The sequence below is a fragment of the Watersipora subatra genome, chromosome 2 (assembly GCF_963576615.1).
Source record: "Watersipora subatra chromosome 2, tzWatSuba1.1, whole genome shotgun sequence".
Taxonomy (NCBI): domain Eukaryota; kingdom Metazoa; phylum Bryozoa; class Gymnolaemata; order Cheilostomatida; family Watersiporidae; genus Watersipora; species Watersipora subatra.
The window spans coordinates 32,122,727-32,149,220 of NC_088709.1; the positions used below are offsets into that span (position 1 = coordinate 32,122,727).

The 26,494-nt window shown below is 37.6% G+C and overlaps 1 pseudogene; it reads right to left on the reverse strand.

The window, feature by feature from the left end:
* Positions 1-9,553: 9,553 nt before the first annotated feature.
* LOC137388131 (craniofacial development protein 2-like) lies at positions 9,554-11,200 on the reverse strand (annotated as a pseudogene).
* Positions 11,201-26,494: the final 15,294 nt, after the last annotated feature.

Below are 26,494 nucleotides of genomic sequence, written 5' to 3' on the forward strand. Positions count from 1 at the left end.
CTAGGTTGACTGGTTGCTTCTCTGCCAATATTTCTGCCACGGTGAATATTACTACTTGTCTCTAGTTTTCGTAATTGGAGTAGGTTGTTTCATTCTCAATATGCAGTAAACACAAAAAAGAAAAAATATTAATAAGCGTTAAGAAAGTACAAAAACAATAGCTGAAGTATTTAATGAAAGCGATCGTTTTTTAAACAAACAAATTAACTAATGCAGTTAACTATGGGAAAAAAACGTATCTGCACTGCAAAGCAAACACATACCATAATGTCCAGATCAGAATCGTCCTCAACTTCGGTATTAGAGATTGATGGAGTTGATTTTAATGTAAAAAGACTAGGAGAGATTTTTTGCGATGACGAAGTCATGCCGAATAACTTGTAAAAACCTTGAATAATTTTGTAAAGTTTGATGCAATGGCAATAAAACTCGAAGCCCGGCGATGATTTTAAAGAAGTTTTGGAACTCGGCTACGTTTAGTACTTCTGCATAGTGGCTATTTTTGCGATGACGCCATTCTGCATATATTGTGACAACCTTGAATAAATTTGTAAAGAAATGTGATGGTGTTAGCTCAAAGCTTAGGCAATGATTTTAAAAATGTTTTGAAACTCAACTACGTTTAGTATTGATATTAAAAACCAGCCTAGCGGCTAGTTTTTAATTTGTTGCAGTAGTTATTCTCCCTTGTGATTAAAAATAGAACTAATTATTCACGGAATTTTATAATTCGCGGAGTTGTCTGTTCGCAAAATCACGAATTTTTAAAACCAACGAAGATTTTCATCCTGTACGCAGTGTACGGTATGTGACAAACGAGGTATCTATTTCATTACAAAACACGATTTCACAACGAATAGTTAGGCGACTTGTGTGCTCCCCTACAAAGACTCTTCACAACTTCGGCTTGGTACTTACGAAACGTGATAGCGGAGTTCAGGGATATATTTTTCGCATAGCGTCCGAGCATTAGTTTTGGTTTTGTTACCAGTCGTGGTTCAAACCACAACTGCTATATTTCTACCTTTCGCGCTACGAGCTGGCAGTTTCGTTTCTGTCAGCAAAATATCTGAGTAGGTGTTTGCAACGCCCACTAATTACGAAATACCCGAACAAGAATATTCATATACATGCCAATGTGAGTAATAAATGAGCTTTCAGCATAATTTTATAACCTTTATTTTACATCTAATGCATCAGCACCTGAGTCTGTCACTTTAAACAAAGGCGATACAACTAGTAATGTACAAGTTGTTTGTATATCAACCATACGCCTATTTATAGAAAATGCGATAATAACACCAAAAATGCTTGTGAAACATATGATAAGTTGTTCACATTTGTTCCAAAAGCAGCTTCAACTCCGTAAGCAGTGTCTGAAGTGGAGAGAGATTCTTGGGGGTACTCTCTGTCATGCCAGGAGGGTAGTTTCAAGGGCCAATGGCCCTGCTCGCCGCTCACAGGGTGAGTCTGAGAGGGGTGCTGGGTCCTCTCAGTAAAGGGGGGTCCGGGGGTACTCCCCCGGAAATTTTTTTAGCATGAATGCTCCTAAATTATGCTGTTTTCCATAACTTAAAACCCTGTGTTGTGTTCAGTAAGAAATTAAAAGTGGGCTTAGCTGCACAACCTGTGTGCTCTATGACTATGGAGACTCCAGGTTGTGATGTGAGTGAGCCAAAAAACCCTATGGACAGTCCACACAGACCCCAGACACAAGACAATCCCATCTCCAAGCCACCATGAATATTATTATATGATAAGCTCAGTCCACTCACTATTTTTTAAAAATACAGACTCTAAATTCATGACAGTCACTAATTCTTACTCACCTTTAAAGAAGCTATCTATTGGCCCATGCTGTTTCATTATGAATTGAAAGAAACGAAGAAACTAGTATAATAAGCAAGAATTTATTCAAAACTACCATCCAAAACACAAGAGAGGACTCCAAGCAATGATTAATCTTAAGCTATTCGAAGATTCCACAGGGCGGCCGACACAGGGTCCCGTCGATTGTGTCGGTTGATAGAAAACTGATCGGTTCTTAGGTTTTTAACAAAACAATCTAGTTGATCCGCTATAAGAGCAAAAAACTGATTAAAGATCAGTAGCGTAACTTTCTCGTCTCGAAAACGCGCACTGTTTTCGATGTAATGAACTCGAACTAATATATGTTCGGGAAGAAAAGGAAAAAACGTTGTATGAATATCTCACTTCATTCCGGTTTTACCGCATTTAATAAGATATGAGCAACCTTATATGAGGGGGTACGCGTCCTAGAGAGTACCCCCACTAATTCTTCTTAGGGGTACGCCGTACCCCTGCGTACCCCTCCATTTCGAACACTGTCCGTAAGATACATTATCCTTAAGATGCAGTGTTTGTTTTCACTGTTCCACTGTTTACATATAACTTGATATCAACGTGTAAGCCTTTTGTGTTGCTCTATTTAATTATACCGTTAATTAGTCATGATAAGTATTTACAGGCTATGAATCATAGAAAACAAGAGAGCACATTAACTCACCAAAGTACTTAGGCTTGCGACTTGTTGCAGGGCTCGTCGGTATGTCTACCTCTGAGTGTTGGTTGTCCAACTTCAAGTCTCTGGAGCTCACCGAGATTGGGAGCTGCAGATTTCTTGTTCTAAAATCAACCACTCAGAGGCAGTATCTAGAAACTGGTAGGCTGTCTTTACCCTTATTTGAGCCATAAGGGATCCAATGCTGTGTGTCTTTCAAGGTTAAATTATTAATTCTTACATCAGCATTGGTTCCGTTGAAGTATGTATAATTAGATGGTAATGCTTAGTTCATAGGATATGCCAGTCATGAATCATGGCTTTTGTTTCGGAAGGGCAACTGCGTTAGCTATAGCCTACTATGTATAATTTGTAGTTCTTTGTTTCTATGTGCTAGTCAGGTATACTAATTTTGCACATATCAATGTACTTGATAAACAACAATGTTAACATTAATACATCACTAAAACTAACAAGATTATAACTCTAGTGTTTTTTTCAAAATACAATAGGAACATCTAAAAGAATAATGCTCTAAATTAACACCGTTTCTGACAATCGCTACACAATTTTCATTAGGCAGACACTGCATCTGCAAGCTTCATCGTCAAATAAATAGAGAACTGGGGAGTTGTTGTTGCGATGTCCCTGTTTGTTACAAAACTTACATATTTTGTGTTGTATTGCACATTGCTACATCATTTTTTGCCCTTCTAAACTACCTATTTATTTACACATAAAACTATTAGTTATCTCTCTAGAATGGCAAGAGCAGGCTTGGAGCCAAAAGAACCAATCAGATGTGGTTTTTGTATGGAGCAAAATGACCAGCTGATTGACCCAAGGTCACTCCCTTGTAAACATACTCATTGCTACCCTTGTTTGGTGAGAGATTTTGAGACTCGGAGAATAGTCAAATGTGGCACATGCAGGTAAGTTAATAGACTAGTATAGTGTCTAACATACTGTAGTTACTATGCGTGCATTTAAGTGATATCTGCAGATTCATCTAGTCTTTGCTTTTGTTATCTATCTTTGCTTTTTTCTTGTTCTACGACTTCTTATTTTAATTTTGTTCATACTTTTAAATTAGTATAAAAGATGTTCTAAAGAACTTTATTATTTTTACCTCAGTAATGTAATTTATGATTACTAATTTGAATTTTTGATGACAAGTGAACTATGAACAATTATTGAGTTATCTTGACTTTCTGAAGTCATTCTGAAAATACAGCTCTTATCTAGTTAGCACTTATAGAGTGATTGTTGGTAGATCTCTATAATTGGCTTACATTATCTCACATGCTACTGCTATATAATTGAGACATTGTTTCAGAGAGGTATTTGATGTGACATTAGCCAGACTTCCTGGTACCGCTGGTCAAGAAGAGAGAGTTTGTGATAGTTGTGTAGAGAAAGAGGTGAAAGATGAAGTAGCAGTTAGTTACTGCAGCACTTGTAATAGAAAGATGTGTAGTAGACACCTAGAGGTGAGTGTCACTTTTTCTATGTATAAACTTGATCTAGTGTATGTTATATTCCAGCAGTATATAGAACTAAAACATGGCGATAATGACTTCAAAAAGTTGGGTAGTTATTAAAAAATGAATGAAAGTAAGTAAATAATGAAATAAAGTTAAACTAAGGTCTGTTGAACACATAAAGGCTTCTGTAGATGCTAATTTTATAATGTGATAATATAGTATTTTAAATAGTTCTATGTTGACCATGCCAGCATCATGAGAAGTTGTTAAAGCCCTTTTAACTTAAAGCACATAAATTACATAAGTACTTTTATCATACATTTTGGTGCATCAGAGTCTTGGCTTTCGAATGAGCCTATATTCAATACACAAAGAATAATAGAACTATGAAAAACAGGGTGTCAAAAGTATGTCCTGCAATAAAAAACACTTGGTTGTGGTTCTCACAATGTGATGTCATAATTATCCTTTAGCCTTAGGTCGTCAATCCCTTTCGCTGCCATTGAATCTGCGCTTTTCTGTGGCAATCGGCACTCTTAAACTCAGATAGCGCTAATAATAAACTAGTATTCTAGATAATCAACAATGGCTGGGGATCGTGCTAACGCCCAACCAATACAAACACATGTTCTGGGTTAATAGATTTCGGGTGATTGTTAGAGTTTACTTTTTTCATCCTTTTGTTCATTTTACACGTTTATAGTAATTATTATCACATCATTTTATATGATGGCATTGTTTGTCCCATACAGAAATTATTAATAACTTGATTAATAACTAATTAGTAATTAAATACAAAAAAAATATATATAAAAATTAAAGTATTTATATTATATTCGAATAAATTACAGTGTATGGAAAATAGAAAACAGGTGTATTGGACAGCTAAATAACTTAAATTAATCACTCTGTGTGTGATACTAGCTTATAGGCAGATTAAGTTATTTACATTAGGCTTCTCTATTTTGAACAATCCTGGAGTGCAGTGAGTCAACCCCAACGATTGATTTAATTCAATTTACTTCTACAACAAATCTAAACAAAAACAGAAATGACTACTAACAACATACCTGGTTGTTAACCACCCATCGTGGTAAAGGTAATGAAATCACATCGATTAAGTTGTGACCTGCAGTGGTGTGGCCCTTGGACTATATGTAGATTGCACTCTTGCAAGATCAAGCAATGCTTGAAATTAATTAGCCTCAGTCGTGCCCCTCAACATCACAATAAAGAAAGAGGGCTAGTTCACATTATCATCGGGAAAATATAGTATGGCGCTTGGAATCTGAGTTGTTTATCATAAAAATAATCTGTACATGGAGAGCTAATGACACTGATTCCTTTGTCATCTTCGGTTCTCTGGAGTTGTCCTACCTTCGCCTGCCACTCGTGTCATTATCGTAATTGATAATATAAGCAGTAAGCAATAAAAATAAGCAGTAAGAGCACACAACACCGAATATGAAAATTGTGACGACACAATTTCTCAGCCTATACCATTGAAAATTTCTGCAGTAGAGCTCTGGGGAAATCCTATAAACACCAACCAATGTCTGTCTCACCATGTCAAACAATGGCTCATTTGAGAGCCAAGATATTGAAGAACCTGAATAATCTAAAATGGTACTTATGTAATTGATGTGCTTTAAAGTTAAATAGAGGCTGGTACAACACATAAAAGCTTGTGTATAGCCCTAATATCTAGACCATAGCAGTTTAATAAATATTTCCATCTTTTCTGTGTCAGTTTCATGGGGAATTTTACCCTCGACATAGAGATATACTTAACATAAAGGAGTATAGAAGCTGCTCAAGACATGAGGATAGACCAATCACCATTGGATGTTCAACTTGCTGTAAAGCTTTATGCACTACCTGTATTGATGGTAGAGATGGGTGTGATAATAGTGAGTCCATTTCTTTACTATTTATCACATTAGTGATCGGTCATTTGTTTATTTAATTTATTCATTTCTAGTGGATCATTGTTGCTACAATTTTCAGCTGTTCAGTTGTCAGTTAGTTCTAATCCACTATATGAAGACATAGAATCTGTCTGTTTGTTTGATCTCAAATTTACATGGTGATAAACTCTCTAGCTACTCTTCTCATCTTATATCAATTTCTAAAATTAGTTTTGTAGTCGAATGGAGAAAGTTTTTGATATGTATCCATTACGGTTTTCAGTTTTTCTGTCTCATTATTCTAGAAAATGCTTAAAAATACATTTTACTTTATGTCACATCACCTGATACTCGTAGATACACACCTGAGCTTTTCATGAAATTATTTTCAAAACTCATCTGTACATGTGGGCAATGATGTATATACATTTACTAGCTGTGCTACCCGGCGCTGCCCGGGTACTAAAAAAGTATTTGGTCAGAAAATTGATTTGTATTTAACGTATAACAACATTTGCCATTCTAACTTTTATAGTACATATCATGAGAAAAGTTTTTTGTGTAGTTGAAATAATTTAAGAGAAAATAAAAACAACTGTTGAGGTTTCCAAACTTTGTCAAACAACTGGAACTTTTAAACTTCATATCATGACGAGAATGTTTTGTGCAGGTCAAACAAATTAAAAAAAATAAAACAGCTATAAAAGGGTTTAGATATAAATTTACCGAGAGAGAATGTGGAGGCTTTTCCCACGGATATAATAAATTTGTCCACGTGAAAAGAATTGGCTTTGGCCCCATATATAGTAATTGAACCTTACGAAAAATATTTCTCAACTGGAGCATCATAACGCATGGGTACATCGCTAAAATAATTACCATGTGCATACGATATTAGGGTATATGATAACGTCTTCAACCCTCAAGTCTTCTATGGATCAGCGGTAGAGCGTCTGGATTTTAAACTTGCAGCAACAGTCTTCGTGAGTTTAAATCTATCAAAACGCAGAAAATATTAATTCCAAGATTTTAATAGCTATAGCTGGATGCACCTACAGACATATGACCAACTTTGAGAAATATATGTATAGATGTGCAAGTTGACCGCAATGCTTTATCTACAGTGCCCTCATAGACATACACTGCTAAAAAAGCTACAGCGGATATATCAGCATTACCAGCTGTTAGTAATTGTTTTATCTGTTTATTTACTGCAACAGAAAGCTGATATTTTAGATACTGCCCATTGTCAAGTCTCTCTGGAAGAACTAGTGAAACTCCTGAAGGTTAAAAGAGACAAGGTGAAGGCTGAGGCTCAGATCAGAGAAGGGGAGTTATCCGCTCTCCTCAAGGATAGTACTAGAGTACTCTCTGACTATGAAAGGAAGACAGAGGAGCTGATTAAGCAACTACACAGTACTAGAGATAAACAGGTTAGGACTGGTACCTATAATAGTACCTAATGTGTTTGTTATAATAACTGTGGACTCCAGGCTGGCTAGTTCCTGTAAATCACCACAATGAATCACCCTTATTGAATTCACTCTCTCTCTCCCTCTCCCTCTCTCCCCCTCTCTCCCTCTCTCTCTCCCTCTCTCTCCTCTCTCTCCCTCTCTCTCCCTCTCTCTCTCTCCCTCTCTCTCCCTCTCTCTCCCTCTCTCTCCCTCTCTCTCCCTCTCTCTCCCTCTCCCTCCCTCTCCCTCCCTCTCTCTCCCTCTCCCTCCCTCTCCCTCCTTCTCCCTCCCTCTCCCTCCCTCTCCCTCCCTCTCCCTCCCTCTCTCTCTCCCTCCCTCTCTCCCTCCCTCTCTCTCTCCCTCTCCCTCCCTCTCTCCCTCCCTTCTCTCTCCCTCTCTCTCTCCCTCTCTCTCTCCCTCCCTCTCTCCCTCGCTCTCTCTCTCTCTCTCTCTCTCTCTCTCCCTCCCCCTCTCCCTCCCTCTCTCCCTCCCTCTCTCTCTCTCTCCCTCTCTCTCCCTCTCCCTCCCTCTCTCTCTCTCTCTCTCTCTCTCTCCCTCTCTTTCTCTCTCTATGCAATCCCTCTCTTTAGAGTAAGATGTCTGCTTGCTTTATTGATGTGTTTGGTGTGTTTTAAGATGGCTCCGTAGTCCGATCATTGCTCTGCATTGACGATTGCAATGTGGACATTGGTAGTCATCATTCATCAAAGTATCAGATGAGCTAAGCCGCATTTTTCGTGCTGCTTTGAGCTCTTCTCTGTGACGCATTTTTTCATTTTCAAGTATCTTCACCCCTTTATGAGTTAGAGTTCTCCATCCAGTTCTTCTCGTGGCATTCCATTCCCAGGTTTCACATCTGATGTGACAACGCTTCAAGCTATCTTTGAGACAGTCTTTATAGCGCTTTCTTTGTCCCCCCTGTGACCTCTTCCCATTTTCTAGTTCGGCATACAGAATCTGTTTTGGTAGTCTGTAGTTTGGCATTCTAACCAAGTGTGCAGCCCAACGAAGTCTGTTCTTAACGATCATACTTTCGAGGCTGGACATCTTAGCCTGTTGATACACACTATTGTTAGTGCGTTTGTCAGACCATTTGATCATTAGTAATTCTCTCATTTTCCTCATGTGATAGTTCTCCAGAACCTTGACGTCAGTGCTGTAAGTAGCCCACGTTTCTGAGGCATACAGTAGTGTGGGGACAATTACTGCCTTGTACACTTTTAGCTTGTTGTCAACTTGCAAGACTGGATTTTCAAACACTCTTTGTCTCAGTTTGCTGTATGCTATGCTAGCTCCCTGCAGTCTTCTCTCTATCTCCTTCCCTAGGTCGGCCTTGGAGGAGAGATTACTACTTAGGTATACAAAGTCATCTACAGGGCAAAGTGGTTCGCCTCCGGCAACAATGCGTGGAGTGACTATGTTTTTTCCAGGTTTCGGCTGGTACAATACTTGAGTTTTCTTTGCATTCAGCTTGAGTCCAAGAGCCCTGTAAGCATTTTCAAAAGCTGTCATGACTTCTTGAAGATTTTCTTCTGTATGAGCCATGAGAGCATTGTCATCAGCATATTGGAGCTCAAGAACACTTTGTTTCAAAGTTAGAGTTTTAGCCCGAAGTCTCTGCAGGTTGAACAGATCGCCTATTCGGTAGTTCAATGTGATACCTTCAGAGAGTTCTTGTTTCACAAGGTGTAGTATAGCATATAAGTAGATAGAAAACAGCGTTGGTGCAATCACGCAGCCTTGTTTCACCCCAGTTTTTACTCCAAAAGGATCCGTTTGTTGGCCATCCACCAAAACTGATGCGTTCATCTCATCATGCAGAAGCTGCACAATAGCCACAAATTTGGGAGGGCAGCCGATTTTCTCAAGTACTTTGTAGAGAGATTGTCTGTCAACAGTGTCGAAAGCCTTGGTAAGGTCTATGAAGGCCATGTAAAGGTCCTTGTTCTGTTCTCGGTATTTTTCCTGGATCTGTCTAGCAGCAAATATCATATCTACTGTGCCCCTGCCAGGCCTAAAACTACACTGCCTCTCTGGAAGAATTTTTTCCGCAACACTGGAGAGTCTATAGGACAGAATTCTAGCTAGAATCTTCCCCGTTATTGACAAGAGGGATATCCCCCTGTAGTTCCCACGCATCGTCCTATCTCCTTTTTTGAAGATGGTAACAATCAGTGCATCACGTAATTAATCAGGTACATGTATTTTCTCAGTTGTCCACACAAGTGTAAAAAAGCAGTGCAGTTTCTTGGTAAGTTTAGTTCCACCATGCTTGAGAACTTCTGCAGGTATTCCATCAGCGCCAGCAGCCTTCCCACTCTTCATTGCTCGAATGGAGGATTTCGTCTCGACTAGTGTTGGCTCTTCTCCTAGCTGCTGATGGGTTGGCAGCTGTGGGACTTTCTGCAGGACTGGATCAGCTACAGTGGATGTTTGGTTCAAAAGATTTGAAAAGTGTTCTTTCCAGCAATCTCTGATGGCATCTTTGTCTTTATGGAGCACACCATTCTTGTCTCAAACAGGTACAGAGCCATGTGACAGAGGACCGTACAGTTTTCGTGTCTCTGCAAAGAAATCCCTTGTCTTATTCTGATCCGCCAAACTCTGAAGCTCCTCTGCCTTTTGTGTCCACCATTCATTCTGCATCCTTCGAACTCGTCGCTACACATCTGTTCGTATGCTGTGGTATGCCTTCTGTTTCTCCTTGTTTCTAAGATCGTTTTGCCAGGCTGCAAATTTAGATCGTTTTTTATTTATAAGTTGTTCTATTTCTAGGTCATTCTCATCAAACCAGTCTTGGTGGTGCCTTTTCGCTTTGCCTAATACCTCCTCGCATGTCTCAGTGATACAGCTCTTTAGATTTGTCCAAGTCGAGTTGACATTTTGGTCATAGATTTCAGCTGATAGTCTCTCATTGATTTTTGTTTGAAAGTCTTTTTTCACATCCGGTTTATTGAATAGATTCACGTTGTACTTTGGCCTTGCTGTCCGTTTAGCTCTTCTCTGTTTGGGCTGTAGAGTGAAACTCAGCAGAGTTTTCACCAATCTGTGATCCGTCCAGCAGCTATCTGTTGAGTTGATCGCTTTGGTTACTCTTACATCTGCCAAGTCCCGCTGTTTGGTGATTATATAGTCTATCAAGTGCCAGTGACCGGAGCGAGTGTGCCTCCAGGTTGTTTTCCTTCTATTCTTCTGTCTGAACAGGGTGTTTGTAATCACAAGGTTAAGTTCTGCACATTTGGTGAGAAGCATGAGACCATTGTCATTCATACTGCCAATTCCCTTTTTGCCGATGACGTCCTTCCATGTCGTGCTGTCCGTACCAACTCTTGCATTAAAGTCTCCAAGAAGCACAACCTTGTCGGCTCTAGGAATATGCGATACAGTGTCATCAAGAGCTGAATAGAATAGCTCTTTATCCTCTTGCTCGGCCATCAGGGTCGGAGCATAGGCACTGATCAGTGTTGCTTTCCTGTTCTTACTGATGTTTAGTTGTAAGGTCATCAGTCGATCTGAAATGCCGACAGGAAGATGGTCCATGTGCTTAACAAGCTCATTTTTAACAGCGAAACCTACTCCATACAGCCTATGATCCTTAGCATCTCTCCCTTTCCAATAGAATGTATAACCACCTCCCACTTCTGTCATCTGGCCCTCATCAGCAAGTCTTGTCTCCTGCAGTGCAGCAATATCAATATCATGTCTTCTGAGCTCATGTGCCACAAAAGCTGTGCGACGGTCAGGTCGATCACTGCGCTGATTGTCCATAAGCGTGCGTATATTCCATGTTGCTAGTGTAATCTGTTGTTTTCTACCGCAAATAAGGTGAACCATCTGGACGCGGTAATCTAGCCAGGTGAGAATGGAACAGACCATGTATAGGACATCTTTTCTAGTCTCTTCCTTGGATTGAGGTGAGCAGGGCGGTCCCTAAAAAGGGCTGCTCAGTCGTGAAAGCAACTACCGAACATCTCTCCTGTTCCATTCAAGAGACGAGCGACTGATAAACTTCCACCGCCTGCGTGCTGGTTGGGAGCTGAGGACTCCCAGGTTTCACTACCCTGTCCCCGTTGCCACCTTCCAATCGCCGCATGGCTTGGTTGGTTGGTTTGGTGCAAGCAGAAAGCTGTGCATGGATTTAAGTGGTTCTTCTGATGCACTGCAGAGATCCACTAACTTGGCTAGTCATACTCTGATCCAATGGCAAGAAGACCTAGACAATTGGGAGTATGACAAGTTGCAGTACGCGGCCGTTGATCTGCAAGAGATTCTTTCGCCCTTTCCAACTGGTGTTTTTGCTGTCGGGATAGTACATGCCCGAATGTTGGGTGGATGTTGTTTTTGGTTCCCTCCAAACCCTCCTTTCAAAGAAAGGGAGGGGTTGCCGGTTTAGTCGCCGGCGACCCGACCCATGGCACAGGTAGTACTGGGTTACATGGTTACCAGTAGCAGGCTAGCACCTGACCTGACTTGTGATTCACTCTTTCTATCACTAGTAGTTGATTAATCTTGCTTCAGCGACTTCTGATGTCATCAATGGCTACCTGTATAATTATGTTCAGCACTTGTTGTAAATGACGTGAGAGAATTTTGAAATCTGTTCCCATAATGCTTCGAAACTGCACTTAGGGCAAATCTGGCCAGCTATCTCAAGAGTTTGTTGTGAATATATATTACCAACAACTAATAATTGCTAACAAAATATTATATAAGTAAGAGTTATTTCCTTTTTAATTTTTTTTAAACATAAAGAGCCGACAACTGTACTTTTCTCCTAGACTCATTTTATTACTGTTAGGTAACTTATATGAATAATAAATTTATCATAACCAATATGCTGACAATTGTTCATTTTAAACACTCTATGAACATTTAGTGAATTCTACTATTGTGTTCAACATCAACATGTAAACATGTGCTGAAGTATTATTGGTAAGCTGGGTGTAATCGGTTGAAGGACGTGTAGCTGGAGAAATGTACTTTTTAATTTCCAGATTTGTGCCCACCCGGTCATCGATTTTCTACCTGCTGTCCCTTTGTGTAATATGTTGTTGAATAGTGTTTTGAATAGTTAAATAGTTTTGAATTTCTGTTAAATACCTTTCCATTTCGAGTACAAAATATTGCATATATTAGTACATTGTGAAAACTTTAGCTGTTTTTATATTGTCACTGCAAGTTATACCTTTTTGGAATATTTGAACAAATTTGATACAAACAAAACAGATATTCAATAAACATTAACTTTTTGCTGACTTTTTATCTTCTGTAGTAACAATGCATAAAATCATTAGTCATGAACCAAAATTATTTATTTTATTGCAGCGCACACCTGGATTACAATGTCTCTGTTTTACAATTTTTTTTCGTTTTTTTCGCTATCCTCTTTTTGTTTTTGCCTTATGTTTTTTGTCCCCTCGTTATGGCTTTTTTCGCCGAACGACCTCAACAAAAATGTCTTTTGAAAATCTAATTTGGTGTTTGCTGTGTTGAATACGTCGGAATAGCGAAAATGCCGATATGCTATTTGTCCAAATCCCTCTGACACCGCCTGAAAAAGATATGTTGCTCTTTCTCAGTGCGTATTTTCGAAATGCTTGATATCGCATTAGTAAAACGAAAATCAGTGAAAGTGAAAAATTACTAAAGCAAAAATGAAAAATTATTGTGCATTTTACTGTTTATTGTAATATTTACTGTAAATGTTAATTCATTATATGTATATAACTGTGTAACTGCATGTATAAATTAAATTTGTTAGCCATGGGTCCTAAGATTGACAATGACATTAAAGGAAAACATACGAATCGTAGCCGTAATCATAAGCAAATCATAACCACTAGATACACTAAATACACTAAAATCGCAGTAGGTAACTATAGTTACTAACGTTAATATACTATTTTGTTACTGATTTTTAATATGTACAGTACATATATAAAATTTTGATGTTTATTACTAGGGGGTGTTTACATTAAATAATTACCAGAGATGTTTATAAGGCTTTGAAAAATGATATGATTCATTTCAATTCTCATCAAAATATTACGACTTAATTTTCAATTCTTCTGCATCATATGTCATGTATTCACTTCAATAAATTCAATTCACTGCAACACTTTCACAATTCAGTTCTCAATTCTTTGCCTATTCTAATTTCAATGGTTCAATTCACTCAAATAAACAAAATCCATTCTCTATCAATTCTTACAAAAATTGACTCATGACAATATAGCTAAATAGCAACAACCTAAAAATGCTAATTTAGCTACACACATTATCTATTGACTGTTTGTATAGCAAATACTGTAAAACCTTTATTTGAATGTCATGGTGCTGTATTTATCAACCCCTCCTTTAGTGGCGCTTCATTAGAGGTGACATTTTCGAGATGGCAACCAAATTAAGGGTGGCGATGTATTTTTTAAACACCTTGTCGAATGTCACCCCTATTTTTCACTCTCCTTCGGGTGGTGAGACATTAACCTCTTTGGATGCAAAAAAATTGCTAATTTACTTCTAGCCTGTCGTACTCCAACTCTCTAAATAAATACGCACAAGGAAGCTGATACATTCACATCACTAATAGTTGATATTTATTGCTTGCAATTAACCTACAATGATCTTATAGTCTACGTGGCAATTTGTTTGAGATTAAAATTTTTTAATTTGATTTTAAATTTAAAGGCATTTTTCATTTAATAACTACCGTAAAACTTTTAATTGAATGCTACCTCTAATAGAACGCCACCTCTATTTGACCACCACTACGAGAAAAGGGTTGAAAAATAGAGTGCCACCGTCTATTGGAACGCCACCTCCATTTGACCGCCACTTTGACTATCTTTGATCTTTATGAACTTATAATATCAAGTGATCAGTAGAAAAGTGTCTCCACAGTCGTGTTAATAAGGAATCGGTTAATAACAATTAATAACAATCAATTCTCTCATTATCCAACTCTAAAGCTTTTGGTTTTTTTCATTAAAACTTGAAAAGCAACACCATAGAAATAATCAGTAATGGTCTCAGGCTGTTGTAGTTTCATGTTTAACGCCGTCTTGATACTTCGAAGTGCATGTACCTATATAAAACATAGTTTAAATTTACGTTGGCAGATGAACTTGAAAAGCTACACTATAAAAATAATTAATATAGTCTAGTTGGTAGAGGGGGTCTGCGTGCACCCCCCGGAAATCAATTTCTAATTGATGTCTTCCTATGGGGAAAAATGTGTAGAAAACAGTTTGCTATGTTAAAAATTTGAAATATTGTCCCACGTGCCTATTTTATGCAAATTAAGCCGCCATTACATGAAAATACTAAAATCGCTATAACTCCGCCAATGCAACAGATAACTGCAAAAATAAGGTGTCTAGACCCAGGTTTTGAGGGTCTAGCATCAATATAAGACCAGTCTCATAGTGACCACATGTGTTCCTGACATGTAAGATATGCAAATTAGTGCCGCCATTACTGAAAAACCTATTTTTACCATATCTTTGCAAATGTTATAGCAATCGTGAAGAACGTGTTGTCTGTACCCTTGTTTTATGGGTTGATGTTTATTATTAGACTATATTTGAATGTGCCTTTTGCTTATTTGTTTTATTATAATGAGATATAGTCAGGTAATGAGAGATTCTGAGGGTACTTACCAATTAGTGTTTATTAAGCAGTGAAATATTTTTTATCATTTCATCATAGGTGGCAACACTTTACTGAATAGGAGAGGATGTGATTCATTGAATCCGTGTCATTTATATTGATTTGATTTGATTTGATTTGATTTTTATTGCGTAATAATAACATGACAATATGAGTAAAAAAAAATACACAGAGTAGCAATAGGACATGCCAGATAGCCAGAGGCTAGAGTCAAGGCAGCCCCAGCAAGCAGTAGGAAAAGAAACAGAATCAGCGATAAGCGCACACTCCGGAGCACCAGAGTCAGGAAGGACAGTCCCAGGACGCCCACAGGCGCTCCACCAACTTCGCCTTCAGCTGACCCGGAGCAGAGCCCGCACAATCACTCAAAAATTTATTATATAATTTCATTGCACTAAAAAATATCGATCTCTGTCCCTTAGAAGACAAACACTTTTTCAACTTTAATTGATTTTTACTTTTTAAACGGGTATCTTGAATGAAGGATTGGATGAAGCAGTGTGTTTTTCAGCAATTTATGAATCATTCTAGGTTTATCTTTTCTAGGTTTATCATAATTTAGTCTGCTTATAGTCAGATAGGTAAAAGGTGTTTATATAATCTCTCAAGCTCTATTTGATAAGACAATTAATGCAATTACTTGCATGACTTAGTGTCATTGGTAGTAATATTTCAAAACACTTCATCATGTTGGTTATAGGCCTATACTTCTCATTTCAGAGTAATAGTTTTGGTATAAGTTCGCCATCATGCCAAAGCGAAGGAATGCTGAATCTGCCAGCACTGAACGCACCAGCCTGAGCAAAAAGCCTGCTTCACCTGCACCTGTATGCATGCTTCATGTGTTATCCATCTCTGATCATGGGCTTTTTACCCCACTCAGTAGAATCAAAGGAACTGCATTTGATAAACTAAAGCACCTTCATGAAATCCGGGACCTGCGGCTCTGTCAGCCACATGCATCTCCCTATCGTATGCAGTCTGTATGCGACCAGATTCCTGAGACTGTCCCCGAGGACCTTGGAAATAATGGGTATCACCGTCAGTGTTATCAGCGGTTCTCTGGCAATCTGCATCTTATAGAAAATAAGACAACTGAGGAACCACAGGCATCTACCTCGCTATTGCATTCACCTCGTAGACATTCAACTCACCTGTCTTTTCAGAGGAGTGCATTTTTTGTGAGAAAGTAGAGATCAAAGGTGCTGATCGAAAAACTGTACGACCTGTCCATTTCTCATCTTGGAGAAACAAGGAAAATGCATGGGAACAAATTGAATCGAGAGCTGAAAAAATGGGCATGTTTCGGCTTCATAGACGTGTGAAAAATGTAGACCTCTTTGCTGTAGAAGTAAAACATCACCCATCATGTTTGAGATCATTCCACACCGCATTTGCTAACTTTGAACGCGGGGTTAACAGAGCAAATGACCCAAAGCGTACTAAACACGCGAAGATTTCGGCCGCTTATGAGAAGGCACTGAATTTTGTACGGGAGCACATTCGAACTCATGTCATCCAACGGAATGAAGTCCTGCGTCTAATATCATTGCGCTTGCTGTATATTGAAGAACTGAAACGCAATGGGCAGGAGAATGAAAACTACCGCTCAGAGAAACTCCTGAAATGTCTACAAAATGATTCAATCAAGGAGCATGTGTCCTTTCTGAAGGTTGATCATGACAAACTTGATGCAATTTCATTTTGGCTTGTGTACAATTCCAATATTTTGATTAACGATGCTTTAGCACAAGCTTACACGCTTGGTAGCAAAGACAAATACCAAAACGCTGCTCTGCTTCTTCGCAGTAATATTCTACAGGCTTACAAAGACTCCAAAGTCCTCCCATGGCCGCCAACATTAGATGATATGGACCTCAGCTGTGATGATCTACTACCATCTGATCTCATTCGTTTTCTAAGCATGGTGATGTCAGGAAAAGAAGACATAGATACAAGTGAAAAGATGAAGCGACTGGTATTCTCCATTGGGCAAGACATTTGCCGTGCAGTGTCAGATGGAAAATGGAAATTACCAAAGCACATGCTATTGTGTGTGACCGTTCGACACTTGTTTCATAGCAAGCAGCTCACCAAGATATTGCACCGACTTGGTCACTCCGAGACATATGATTTTGGTTTAGAGATGGAAACTGCACTGGCCAAGGTCTTGGATGAGGTATCAACCTATCTCACACCCCAGATTGTGACAGGGAGAGGGCAACATGGTATTTCATTGTGAGTGGGACAACCTCAACAAAACTACAACGAATGTTCATGGCAGCAATATTGTCAACAGTGCTGGGGGAATCATGGTACAGGAGGTCAAGCCCGGGATCCAAAATTCAAATGTCCGAATGCTTCCAATGATGGATAAATCCAAACAGCGTAGCTTGAAAGTTGATACACCAGAAACCCTCCCACCCCTGCACTTCACTCGTATTGGACCAGTGTTTCCAGATGGCTCTTCATTCACACCACCTGTTAAAAATGAAACAGTTTATACTACCAAGAAAGAAGAGTACTACGTCTGGCTCTTCAGCAGGTATATTGGAAGCAGTGGTGAACAGCCTGTGCCTGGACTAGGGGGGTTCATCTCTGCAACTGGAACTCCGCCACCAAGGAAATCAACTGTTGACTACTTTACACCTATTCATCAACCAATAACTGACAACACAGTCGTTCGTGAGCTACTGAAGCGGTCTGAGGCAGCCACAGCCGAGGTGGGTCAGAAATGGGTCCTCAATACATTTGACCTTGGCGTTTGAAATGAAGGCACTCCCCATTATTTGGCGTTGGCCAGAAGAGTTTGCCAAACATGTTGTAATGATTGGCCCCTTTCACACATCCATGAACATCATCGGCATGCTCACAGGCCACAAAATGAAGGGTTCAGGATACACTGAGATTCTCTTAGAGGCACAGCTTGTGACAAAGCATATGCCAAATCCCTGTTTTGCATTAAAACTGTTTGCGAAGCAATGGAAAGGCTGTTGATTGAACAGTTTGCTGAGGAAGAGAACACATTGATGATTGACAATCCTTCCACACTACTGGAGATTATCGAGTCATGCAACCGGGAGAACCTTGAGGACGCACTCAAAGATGACTCCACCATGAACCTTATCAGAAAGTATCAAGCCTACGAGCTAACGAACCCATTTGTGAAAAGCCAAACCCCTACGACGAGGGCCAGGGATGGATAAAGACAGAAGAAGGCATGCTGGAACCATTGTGGTCATGTGGTCCAGTACTACCTACCTCACTAGTTGATCTCCTTGAAACTATTGATGATCAGAAGGAAGCAGAAGATAATTGCGAAGACGAAGAAACAGATTCATTTGACTTCGACAGCGATGAAAGCGATGACGATTGAAGCTTGTGATGACAGGGAACATTTAGATGATTTCCAGAAGCATCTATATCTTAATTTTTTTTTCTTTTTAATGTGCAAATGACACTTGTGATGAAAAAACGACTGGTCTTATGTTCTTTCACCCTTAAAATACGAGTACAGGCAACACATTCTTCACGATTGCTATAACATTTGCAAAGATATGGTAAAAATAGGTTTTTCAGTAATGGCGGCACTAATTTGCATATCTTACATGTCAGGAACACATGTGGTCACTATGAGACTGGTCTTATATTGATGCTAGACCCTCAAAACCTGGGTCTAGACACCTTATTTTTGCAGTTATCTGTTGTATTGGCGGAGTTATAGCGATTTTAGTATTTTCATGTAATGGCGGCTTAATTTGCATAAAAAAGGCACGTGGGACAATATTTCAAATTTTTAACATAGCTAACCGTTTTCTACACATTTTTCCCCATAGGAAGACACCAATTAGAAATTGATTTCCGGGGGGTGCACGCAGACCCCCTCTACCAACTGTACTAATAGTCAGGCTAGTAGTTGCTTGTTTAACGTGGTCCTAATCTTTAGAAGAACATGCATAAAAAACGGTTTGCAAGTTTTGGGCCAAAGGTTACGTTTAGCGAGCCAACTTTTATGCGTTGCATTTGGGCTAAATGCAGCGCGTAAGAGTTTTGCTCTGCCAAAAAACTATTTGGAGGCTAATGTCGACTAGTTCAACAGTGCAGAAGAACAGTTTAGGCAGCAGTGCAGAAGGAAAGTATTGTTGGAGGTATTGAACAACTAGAATATGTTCGTTCCATCGAAAGCAACAATCAGAACGCAACTATCTGAGCAAACGATGGAAATATTTTTGTTTTAAAAACGATAATTTATGTTTCTGAATGTAATATAAATATGGTTAAATTATACCACTTGTTCATGAGTATATATTTGTATAATTTGATAGGATATCATTATATAATTTATAAATATGCAGATTTCTAGCACGTTATTTAATAGCATCCTCTCGGCTATCTTAACACGGCTTACAATGGATCGATGCTCATAAATTCACTTTTATTGCACATAAAAGCTAGTTTTGGCTGCAAACTGTAGCCAACATATCAATTAGTGCAATGAGCTTTTATGCAACATTGTTAAATATAGATATTAAATAAACATATGTGTTCAAATTTAAAATGAAATGAAAATTGGAAAAGCCAACAAATTGCAAAGGACACAGGCTATAGTATTATCGCAGGTCAATTTCAAGCAATAGATACCAACTGGTAAATATGTTTATCAGTTTCTTGATGCATATTTATTAAGATATCTTTGACAAGTTGGAGGTAAGTTAGCAGATTTATTGCATCGAAAAGGTTTAATTTCCCTTTCGCAAAAAAAGAGCTAAATATAGGCGACATTCGCTTTGCGCGTAATAGGGCTAAATTTATCTTCCGAAAATTCTGACGAGCCATTTGAAAAATAAACCACCAGCCTCTATTTGAACGCCGCCTCCAATTGACCGCCACTATTATAAAGAAATGGTTGAAAAATAAAGCACTATGGCATTCAATTAGAAGTTTTACGGTATTTATAACAAGGTTGCATTAAAGCTCACTGCGCTTATTGATATGCTTGCTACAGTTTAAAGCCAAAACTGGCTTAATGATATGCTATAAATCTGCTAATTTATAAGTTTTATGATAATAATAATAATTTATCAAATGCTACTAATATATATTCATGATCAAGTGATATAAAAAAGCCATAATTATAATACAAGTAGAATTTAAAATTAACATTTTTTAAACAAAAATATTTGCATCGTTTGCTCTACAGGTTGCGCTCTGATTGTTGCTTTCGTATGAAACCATTCCATCATCTTTTAGCCGTTCAAGACCTTTCATAGTGTCTGCTGACCTGAATTTTTTTGCACTGCTAAACTAGTTGATATTAACGTCCAAACAACTTTTTTAACTTGTACGGATTACTATATGAAAAACTTAAATCTGATTAAAGTAATGATAAATTTTTAGCACAAGTTCCTATCGCAAGTCGTTCAAAGCATTCTAATTGCTAAAAACGTTTTTGTTATATACTTTGAAGTATCAAGGTTGCATTAAAACAAAGAACTACCATTATCCTGATACATTTACTAATTATATCTATGGCGTTGTATTCAATGTTTTAACGAAAAAACCGTTAAAGGTTTACTTGCAACAAAATTCACATTACAGTTATTTGGTATGAAAAGATTCACCATGTCTTACTCTGCTGTGTTGTCGGTGCAAAATATGTGGAAATGTGATTACAAGCTCTTAAAAACTAAAAAACGAACAGTTAATCACTGCCATCACGAAACCACCGTAGATTAGAATCTGAAAAGCTGCGACTAACTGTTCGTTTTTGAGCTTTTAAGAGCTTTTAAAGAATAGAGAAAGCATAATATTATTATGCTTTATTAGTTATCTTGAGGTGTTGACTGATGTTCTAAAAAAAGAATCAAGGAGATTGACCCACTAGAAGCTGAGATATAGCCAGCCAAACACAGGTCTACCTAATAAAGAATCAGAGGAAAACCCTTCGAAAATCCCGAAAACTGTGACGTATAAAATCGACTTAATGTTCATGTGCCGGAGTTGCGCACCCTTACCGCCGTTACATATAATGATTGTTTTAGGCTACGAGATGTGAAACGCTTCTCGCGATAGTAAATAATTTACTGACTAGCTCTGGTTTCTCAAGAAAATCAAGCAAATATTGTGTGGTAAAGGCATTTGCCCACAACCCCTCGCCGTGATTTTTCAAAACAGAAGAGCAGATTTTGACTATTGGGCTTCAAATTTTAACTCGATCTCCACGGATATGCTCCGAAGATCCTCTGTTCAACGAACAGCGTGTGTATAGTCTATATGCGACATCCGCGATTGCAGTTCGTTTAGAATAAGAAATGGGAATGTGAATTTTTGTTCAATCATCATTTTTCTACTGTGTACCTACTGCAGCATTCAGTTGATTTTCATGATTATCGTCACTATTAACAGACTGTAAGTTCACTACAGCCATAATCTTAAAAAGAAAAACTTGACCGTGCTGCTCTTGCTGTAAGAAAAGAAAACGATAACTTTTGATTTGATTTTTCTATTGATCTATTATCTTATCTATGATTATTTTTTATGATTAATATAATAATCATAATGCATATTATACAAAATAATAATATAACTGCGTATAGAATAAATGATGTAACTAATATAATTTGTAGAAAGTGATAACAGAATGTTGCGAAATAATAGATGCGTGTAATTATTTTATTCTAAAACTATTCTACACGTCAGAGGGACTGGTTCAGGTTTCTCAGAGCAATGATTGTTAGGCCCACTTTGATTTTTTGGTAGACCTGTGTTTGGCTGGCTATATCTCAGCTTCTGGTTGGTCAATCTCCTTGATTCTTTTTTTAGAACATCAGTCAACACCTCAAGATAAATAATAAAGCATAATAATATTATGCGTTCTCTATTCTTTAATCACATTTCCACATATTTTGCACCTACAACACAGCAGAGTAAGATGCGGTGAATCTTTGATACTAAATAACGGTAATGTGAATTTTGTTGCATGTCAACCTTTAAGACTACGTTTAAAAACTGGACTTCAATACAAACAGAACGAATGAACAATGAACGAATTAATTTTTATTGATGTATTCAAGTGTATTCAATGTTTACAATTACTAGTACAGCTTTTTGGACTATTTTTACTGATCACTTGGGTTCGTAAAGGTCAAAAATGTCAAATAGTGGCAGTCATATAGTAGTCATATAGTCAGTGGCAGTCATATAGTGCTCAAATATAAGGGGCGTTCAAATAAAGAGTGGCGCTCTATTTTTCAAACCTTCTTCCACATTGGCGTTCAAATACAGGTTTTATGGTATCAACAGTTTCGCTAGGAACTTCATTGCTTTTCCAAGTGGAATTAAGTCATGCCAATGATATACAGCCCCCCAAGGATAGCCTATGGCTGTCATATGGGCGGGTTTAATGATGGAGCTCTGTTAGGATTATGCTAGCCTGGGATTCGGAGCTAACACAACTCTCGTGGGGCGATCGCATTGCCTTGTTAGGCTTTGAAAAGCACTACTCGCTGTTATCGTTTCATTAGCTCATTCAGTCGGTTCACAATAGCAAACTTTGAATTTCTATAATGGAGGGTGATACCTAACCAAAATAATGCATCCATACAAAATAAGACATTTCAAATTACCTACTTTTAATAATTTTAAAATTTTTAAAGGTTGTAGTATTTGCTTAAAGTTGAATATAGTTTACCCGAACAACGGCTTTTTTTTCCTAGTTTTGATTAATATTTTGCCACCCCTAATATAAAATGACAAAGTCTTTCACCGTTCTCACATTGTTTTACCTTGCCAATAAGATGGGACAGCAGGCAAAGCTTTGCAGTGTAGTTTTCATACTCAAAATCTAAATACAAAACCGAATTTGAGCTATTTTACGATTATGACTATTAATATCACGAATGCTTACGAATGGCAACTGACTGATCATAATGGTGACAATATTGGGATACTATATTTATTTGACAACAAAGTGAAATCAACAGATAAGTAAAGTAACCACTATAGTTCATAATATTTGTAAATTTACAAGGGGCTTTATTCAGCATATTTGTTTGTTCGGGTGCCGTGTTCGGGTTCATCCCAACATAGCTTCATCATTAAACCCCGCCCATATGAAAGCCGTCGGCTATCCTTGGGGGGCTGTATATCATTGGTCATGCCTACCATTTGTTGCTGGCATACATTCGGGATTTTTGCTATTAAAGTGGAGTTTCTGTCATATAACTTCAATTTAAAGTTTTTAGAATCAGCAAAAAATTTTGCACAAGAATTAATGCAAGTGAGAAACAAAAGAAATGTTTATTATTCTGTAGTTTAGGAAAACTGACTGCAATGGAAAAATCCTAAAAGTTTTGCAGTTTGACCAAAATGCAGACACTTATTATCTAATATAAAAAAGTAACAGCTAAAACTATCATTGATCCAGTTTTCAAGGATTTCACTAGCAGAAATACATTTAGGTTGCTGTTTACAATATTTCTTTCACTCATTCTAAACTGAAAATTAAAAAAATTGAAACCAGGATTTTATGCTGTTTTTCGTGAGTAAAAGAAAAAGTATGCAACTTATTCGATTTTTGCAGCATGATGACCTAAGTTCCTAAATTTATTGTGGCAAAATTTTTGGGTGGATTTGATAACACTGCGATATGTGATCGCTGTTTTTGTATAGGTACAAAAACAAGTCGTTATAAAAGCTTTTTGGTAGAATGAATGATATTTGCGAGCAGCTATGAAGCTTATGAACAAACTTATCATCAGTGCGCAGGCAAACCATAAAGCTAGTGGCTAGTACATGATATTGACCAATAAAACATTTGCAGTAATATTGAAGTCTTTTAATAACATATGCAAGTGGCAACGTGGGACTGCACCAACATCTTTGCGTTGGCGCACATCAAGTTACCGATTGCTTTACATAGGACATCATTCCCTGTGATGAATTTGCCATCAACGTAGTAATTATAAACAGAAGGATTGGTGCACTTTGACTCGAATCGTTTTGCTTATAAAAAATAGAGAATCGAGTCGATTCCTCTATGGTGACAGTAAAGATTCGATTCGACACAATTACTGATAAGATCAATACACTGGTACTGCAAGTTAAAGATACCTGATAATTGATTCTTTTCAATTTATTTGTGAAGTGAGCCTTAAGGCTTGCTCGTTCAAGCATGTTAACACGAGTGCCCATCTCTGAAGATTACCATGGTTTTCTATACCCACCTATTTGAAATTTTTGCCTTACGATGCCAACATCAGAACGAATTAATGTTGTATGGCGGTGGTCTACGGTATAAACTAAAATTCTTTACTAAGTTTTATCTGAAGAATTGAATAGAATTTAAATATGCTGACAAATATATTAGTCATTAAATGTTTCCGGGATCAATATTAGGCAACTTTAGTTGAAGTTCATCAAAACCCTCAGACAACAGGACAATAATACCTTTCTGAAACCATTAAAACTTTCAACTAGTTGAGTAGATAGTCAGCTACACAACTGTAACATAATTTCAGACCTGTAATTTACACGTGTTCCACTAGTGTAAAAATGTGACTAACGATTATACAGGAAGAAGGTAGAAAGTGTTTCGTGAAGAAAATTATTGCCATAAATAACGAACAGAAAAATAATGATATATAGCAATTTGTTACCACTGATGTGATACATGCTTTTAGTAGATTTTAGTCTCAAGTTATACTTGACTTCTGATAGTCTGATTTGTGAATTGTGTTTATTTCTTGTATATCACTAGCATAGCTTTATTAAACTTCTCCCTCAGCTCACAGACTTACGTAACAAATATGATGACCTTGAGAGAGACCTTCTAGAGAACAGAAGGAGATCAAAAGAGCAGCTGGTGAACTTTATGGAGAGTGAAGTTGGAGTGAGAATGACAGAGATTAATACCCTACTACTATTGCAAGACACCAGGTTCAAGGATGCACCCAAGGTAATGGGAGTTATCTTTCCACTGACATGCAGACTTGGTATAGATAGTCTAGTACAGGTGTTGTGACTGAATAGAAGACAGTCTACAATATGTTAGTAATAAGTATCATGTATGATTATTCATAGTTGATGTCAATATAGAACTTATTCTATCTTCACAATGTAGAGAGTGTTTATAACCACTAATATGTCACTAACTCAGAGATAGCTTATGGAATATGATGTCTCTTGATAGTGTTTATACTGGGCAACAGCACTAGGTAGATACTGTGTAGTTGTTATTGTGTTTTAGGAAATTATCTTTAAAGTAGTAGTTTCTCTTTGAGCTGTCCAATCAAATAGCTGTGTTAATTGTTTTCTCTTAGATTCTTCTTTGATTAATCTAACTATTCTCTTTACTAGAAATTCCCCTGTCATACAGCCCACGACCAAAGTGATAATGGAAAAAAGAAAGGGCACTGCTTGTTGTTGAAAAAGTAGTTGTCAGCAAGAATTGACAGAGTATAGTGTAATTGAGAGTTGTTCGAGATGATATAATATAAATTTTGGGGAGCACGACTCCAAAAAGGCGCAACTAACGGTTTATTTTGGAGGTAAAGTTGGGTTGAAACCAGGTATATGAGTAATTGGTTAATTGTTGATATTACAGTTGTATTTGGTAAAGTAATATAAATAGATATATAAAGGTGAAAAAGTTTTATTTTAGATGTGCAAGTATAGAAAAATGTTAGGAATATTGTGAATGGAAAGTATATGGGGAATGTATTGTTGTATATAATAAAGGAATAGAAATGGAATAATGGTATATGATATAAAATAATGTTGTAAATATATTTATATGTAGGCCCTATATAGGTATATGTTAAGTATTTTGTATATGAACTAATAACAAAGGAAATAGAAATATAGAAAAGGACATATATAAAGTGTCTAGAGAAAGTTCATATAGCAAATAATAGAAATAGTTTTGTTAGATATGTTCAGCGTTCTGTTAAAGGTCACGCAGTCTAGTCTCCTCTCTTTTACGTTGTAGGATATGGTCTTTGATAACTAATCGAGTGATGCGCTCCCCAGCGAAGTTGTTAACAAGTAATTCATTAATGTTTCGAACTCGAGAGAGCGAGAGCAACAAACGAATTTCCAGCGGTAATTTCGGCCATAGACTGGTGAAATGTGCACGTTTTTCTACTATCTGTAGCACGGCTTTATGGGCGTTCTGTTGGCCAGTCTTAATTTTGATTAAAAAGGCTTGTCAGGTTTTAATGGCGACTTTAGCCCAAATGAATCTTTCTAGTTATGTATCATCCGATCAGATGGGTAAGTTTTAGGATATTGTCGACAGTTTTCAAAAACTTGGTAACATATTTAAATAGGTGTATAGGTGTTTTTTATCATTATTATACTTAAACGACTCTAAAGAAAAATGGTTAAATTTTTTGTAAGTATTGGGATTTCGGTACAAGGGTTTGGATATGGCTGTTGGTGGATACTTTTCGGGAGTTGTGT